Here is a 6,000-nt window from a genome sequence, read left to right on the forward strand (position 1 = left end):
CCATTAAACACAAGAGCAATACATAGGATACTCAACAAATGTTTGTTAAGTGGATAATAACAAGAAAAATGTCAGGAACTCAATTAAAGACTGGTTTGGCATTTCCCAATAGGAACAGAAACGGGCGGAAGTCAATCTCACTGTTTAAATCATTATTTTGGAGGAGTCTGTATAAAGAAGATATAGAAAAAATGGTGAGAAAATGAGTCTTGGGGCAGCTAGGTGGCGTAGTGAGTAGAGCACGGGCCCTGGAGTCAGGAGGACCTTAGTTAAAATCCGACCTCAGAGGCTTGACACACTTACTAGCTGTGTGACCTTGGGCAAGTCACTCAATCCCTATTGCCCTTCCTTCCCCGCTCCAAAAAAAAAAAAAATAAGTAAAAAAAAAAAAAAAGAAAGAAAATAAGTCTAACCACACTAAAAACCTCCAGTGACACAACTACCACAAAGCGAGTGAAAAGCCAGTAATCTTTTGGCTTGTTCCAGTCATCTACAGTAATCTCGGCATCCAATCTTGGCCTTGGAGAAGAGATGAGGAAAGCACCTTCTTCCTTTCAGTAGAGGTGGGAAACTAGAAGCAGAAGACGCTGCCAAAGGCGATCACTTTGTCAGCTGATTTTGTTTAACTACTTTTACTACAAATGAAGGCATATCAGGAAATGACTACGAGAGGAAAATAAAAGACATAAATAAAGCTTTCCGAAAGAAAATTCTAATGTTAACAAAAATGCTAGAGGCTGCTCAATCTTTGCTTAGGGGCCTAAGGGATTTTCCCTCTGACAGGAAAGAGAAAACTCCAAAGATGAAGAGAACAGTGCTCTTCAGCAGCTTTTCCGACTAAGCAAGAGCCAAGAGCTAAGAAGGAAGGAAAAGAAACTGAAGAGCAAGCAACAGCAGCACATAACTCTGTGCTGAAAGGAACTTTAAAAATAATCTAATTAAGCCTCTCATCTGAAAGAGAGGAAACAGAACAGAGCGCTTACAGGAGGGGTAAAGTGACCAGCCTCCATTAGAGTCTAAACTCTCTCAGGCCAATGCTCCTGGGCGTACAGCCCCCTGAGCATATGGTTGATCCTAGACAGGCCTGAAAACGCTACAAAAGGAGTTTCCAAAATGATAGTGATGGTCTGAGATACTTTGGTAGAAAGTGGAAGGAATACATGCTAAACATCTCATTCCCTATTCAGTTTCTGTTTTGTTTTTAAGGCATAAAAGCTAAGAGTTCCTGTTATTTGTGATCTATCATACTCCTGCCTACTTCCCACTCTCCTGACAAGTTTATTTTGACATTTTCATAGGCAAAATCATGGCACAACATAAAAGGAGAAGCAGCAAGTACTTAATGAATTCTAGTAGAGTCAAATATGAAGAGGAAGAACACTCAGGAAATTCAAAAATGGAAGAAAAATGCAAGGTTTTCATTTCTTTTTTTAATAGAAAATCTTTTTTATAACCTATTTAAGTTAAATGTTTTTTCATTTGGACAATGAAAATTGTTTTTATGTGGAGTGATAGTAAATAACTCTAATACTGAAATATTCTTACTTCATGGAAAGGAAAAAGATTTTCCTCTCTCCCTATTTTCCTCCAAATATGAAGACAAATATCTTACTCTACCCTGTTACTCATCGGCTTTTTCTCATCCCTAATTCTCTAATTTCTCTTAAGAAAAAGCTACCTCTATTTAATGCCAAAGACAGAACTGAAGAACTCTGAGTGTAGACTGAAGTATTTTTTCACTTTCTTTTTCCTGCTTTTTTGTGTTCTTTTGCAACATGGCTAACATCGAAATAGGTTTTACATTGACTGCACATGTATAATTGGTATCACTTGCCTTGGGGGCAACAGTGAGAGAATCTGGAACTCAAATTTTTAAAAAAGAATGTTAAACACTTTAAAATGTAATTGGGAAGTATTTAATGAAATAAAAATAAACAAATTCTTTAAAAAAAAAAGAAGCAAGCCACCTCAAAACCTGACCAGCCTAGGCAGATTTTAGTACAATTTTTTAATTATCCTTTCAAATGTTCACATTATGATCTCTGCTAAAGCATCCCCCCTTTTTTTGGAGGGGGGAAGGCAAAGTAATTGGGGTGAAGTGACTTGCCCAAGGTCACACAGCTGGTAAGTGTCAAGTGTTTGAGGCTGGATTTGAACTCAGGTCCTCCTGACTCCAGGGCCAGTGCTCTATTCACTGCACCACCTAGCTGCCCCTCCATTTTCTACAAATCTGTTTCTACTGTTTCAGTCAAGTTAACAAGTATTTATTAAATACCTCCCATGTACCAGTCACCATAGTAAACACTAGGGATAGACTGTGAGCTCTTGGGGAGCAAGAGCTGTTTTTGCTTCCTGTCCCCAGAACTTGGGGGGATATGATGAACCACAATTAGTCCAACTCCCTCATTTTACAGATGAGAACTGAGGTCCATGGAGACTAAATGACTCCAGTTGCTTAATAAGTTTCAGGGTTTGGGTTTGAACCTGGATCCTGATAACTAGCTAGCACTCCCTCCACCAGTCTCTGTGGTCAGTCAGTCAGTCAGCAATTGAGCATTTATGAAGGGCCACCAGCACTGACTCCACTCCTCAGGTGTCAGTCTGGCAATTGCTGCCCCTGCCCCCACCTTCACTACGCCAGTTAAGACACGAGGGCTCCACAGGAGGCGATGTACTCAAAACAATCCCTTCTGGAAGGGCACCCTGAGGTAAACTCAGCGAGGACAAAGAACATGCAAGTACCTCCCTCGTTTCAGCAAATGCTTGGAAGCCCCTCTCTGCACAGTCACAGATGTGACTCCTTCCAACTCTGGCTGCCTGGCTCCTATTGCCAGGTATTGTTTCAGCCACTGTTGGTGCTCCCCCAATCTAAACACCCTTATTAGAGAGACAGGACACACACAAATCACACTACACTGGGCACTTCCTATAGAACATGCATCACATGAATGGCATTAACTGTAAATGCTACAGGAGTCAAGAGCAAAGAGCCCTGTGAGCTCCAGGAGTCAAAAGAGGCTGAAGGGAGACAGCCAGCAAATTTCAGTTTGAAGACTGAGCAGGCTTGGGAGGAGGCTAAAATGCCAAGGTAGGGAAAACACCATGAGCAAACCTCGAGGTGGGAAATAGAAAAACTAGGCTCATCTTACTTGGTAAAATATTATTATCAAGTGGATATGGACTTCACTCTACAGGGTAGCTGTAGTCACCTCTTGCGAACAAGTGGAGGCCATTAATCTATCATAAACCTTGCAAGGGAGAGAGTAAGATCTTAGTCCTGGTACAGATAAGTTCCAGAGACACAAGCTCAATACTGACAGGACGGATCTGAGTATAAACTAGACACGGGAAGAAATCATACCCTCAATCTTTCAGTACCGTATCCACAAACGAAGCAAAACAAAGCACATGCAATACTTTGTTGTTTATTTTAAAGTAGCCACATGCCTTTCCAATCTAAAACACAACTTCAAAGACTACAAAGTACTCAGAGAGTCCTAACCCTACTTTTTAGCTTAAGTCATTTCAGAAATGATATAAACAATAACAGAACCTGCAAATTGGTAATAGGAGGACAGGATCTGAGGGTGGAGACCCATGGTACTTGTGTAGTCCACACAGAAAGAGTATACAAGTCACAAATTTGCTTCTTCATCACAACTAGGACAAATGTCTACATGACTTTCATGTTCAAAAATCTTCAGGGGCTACCACTGCCCAAAGGGAAAAGCACAAACTCCTGGTCAGTCATTTATGCCCTCCACAGTTTTGCTCCCACCTGCCTTCTCAGTTTTATTTTATACAATCCCTTTCAAGAACTCTACATTCTAGCCAAACCAGTGTTGCTCCCTTCACTTGACCCTTCCTGTCTTCTGTGCATTTACTGCTTCAGAATCTGGCGTTCTGCAAGACTCAGTCAATGTGCCACTTCCTCATGAAGTCATCCATGATGCCTCTGCTCACAGGATTCCCTTGCCCCCTCAATTTTCCACTACACATGTTTGTGTACAAATTGGAAAGTAGAATGTAAGCTTGTTGAGGGCAGAGATTGTTTCATTGTCTTGCATATTAGGCACTTCAGGTCTACTGAACTGAACAAGCAGCAACATAATTAGCTGTACCATCTTGGATTACCAAGGCTTACGCAGAGACCAGAGACTTCCTCCTGTACATACAACATGTAGCACATAGTGGTCTTCTTTGGAAGTCACATATTTTCCACTCAACTGGGAATGTGTTTCTCTAGCTAACAGAAAGATGAAATAGTGAATGTCATTACTTCAGGTTTCATGGATTCACAAACTGCAAAAACTATCTCACTTTTGGACAGCTGGTAATTAGGAAATCCTTCCTTACAATGGGCTGATATCTGCCTCTGATAGACTCAGATGCTTTAGAAATGGAAAGGACTTTATAAATCATGTAGTTCAACCCCCTGATTTTTGCAGAAAAAAGCTTTCAGAAAGTTTAAGTGACCTACCTACTTTAAGTGCCACAGTCCTCCCAAAAACTGAAGGGCCATAGTTAGAACTCTCCCCCCAAAAAGGAAACCTCATTCTCACTTCAAACTGAGAAAATCTCTCTTAAGGAACTAACAATGTTTAAATCCATAAAACATCCCACATGTTTAAGTCTACTTTAAATTTCATAATAGTGACGACAGGCTATACAGCCATCTACACTTTTCTGTCTGATTTCCTTCCTGATAAATGTGCTTATAAGAGACAGCTGGCCAGTTAGTGGTGCAATATATCGCTGTGGAATAAAGCAAAGCTAAATGAAAAATGAACTGGCCCCTGTCAAATCCAAATTCTGGTCTGATTAGTATCAATCACCACCACCAGTGTCCAGTTTGGTCATAATTTTAATACTAGAGTAAGTTTCCTAAGAAAGCTAGAACCGTGTCTTTCATAATTTATGAGTAAACTATTTCACTACGGAGGGGGTAATATGGAATAACGCACCAAAACCACTAAGGAGCCAAACAAGAATCTTAGATCTGAGCAAAACTTTGGAGATGCTTCATCAGTACAAGTCCAGGAAGGAAGGGGGTGGAAAAGCTGTTTGTGGCGGGGGAGGGAGGAAAGGTGAAAGGGGTCACGGGGCCCCAGCCCCTCCCCCACCCCTCCACAGGTGTTAGGAATTTCACGAGCAACTTCTCCCCTCCTAGGTCCGTGACCAGACTGGGTGCCTAGATGCCAGAGGCCTTTATGGAAAGGGGAAGGGAGCACGCGGCTCAGAGTTATATACCCCGGGGCGCTTAGGGGGTCTCAGGCTCCCGTTCCAGCCTCCAGGCCCCCCACAAGCACCTCTGCTCAGCCCACGGGGGCACGGGCTGCTCCGGCTGAAGGTGGGGCCACAGAGAGAAACTTCGCAGCCCGAGCCCTTCCCTCACTTGGGAGAAGAGGACACGGACAGTCCGAGAGAAGCAGCCGCCCGCCAAGTCTCGCAGGACTCCCCCCTCCTCGGAGCCCAAGTCTCCGGTGCTGCGCCCCTCCCCCCGCCCCCCGAGGCCCGCGGGAGGGAGAGGCAGGTTTGGGTCAGTACGGTCGGTCGCTCCCGCGCGGCCCGCCCACGCCAGAAGTCCGGCCGCCGCGCCGGGCTGGGCCAAGCCGGACCTGGGACCTGGGCGTGGGGGGGAGCCCACGGGGCAGGGAAAGCTAGAGGGAGAGCAAGCTAAGGGGGCCGCTGCCTCCGCACCGCTCCACACACTTACAGACCCCAGCGTCGCCGCCGCCCGCCGCCGGCCGGAAGTGCCTGGGCGTCCCCACGCCGACGTGATGCCGTCACATCCGCCGCGTCGCCGGGGCAACCGGGGCAACGGCTGCGGGGAGAGAAGCTCCGAAGTGGGCGGGGGTGGGGCTGGACGGGCCGCGTACTTCCAAACCCTTCCCGGCTCATTGCTCCTAGTTGTGTTCCCAGGAGCCAAGCAGACCAAATCCAATCAGCCAGTCTCTCACCTGACACCCTTCAACTACTTGGAGATTGCCATTATGCACC

At 44.9% G+C, this 6,000-nt stretch overlaps 1 protein-coding gene across 1 annotated transcript in view; it reads right to left on the reverse strand.

Annotated features, from left to right (window-relative positions):
- The window catches only part of EDC3 (enhancer of mRNA decapping 3), a 63,626-nt gene extending 57,829 nt beyond the window's left edge, over positions 1–5,797 (reverse strand). Inside the window, exon 1 of the mRNA XM_036734481.1 lies at positions 5,717–5,797. The gene's annotated coding sequence lies outside the window, so the exon portion shown is untranslated. The remainder of the gene's footprint in view (positions 1–5,716) is intronic.
- Between the last annotated feature and the right edge of the window lie 203 nt (positions 5,798–6,000).

This window comes from Trichosurus vulpecula, chromosome 8 (assembly GCF_011100635.1).
Source record: "Trichosurus vulpecula isolate mTriVul1 chromosome 8, mTriVul1.pri, whole genome shotgun sequence".
NCBI lineage: Eukaryota > Metazoa > Chordata > Mammalia > Diprotodontia > Phalangeridae > Trichosurus > Trichosurus vulpecula.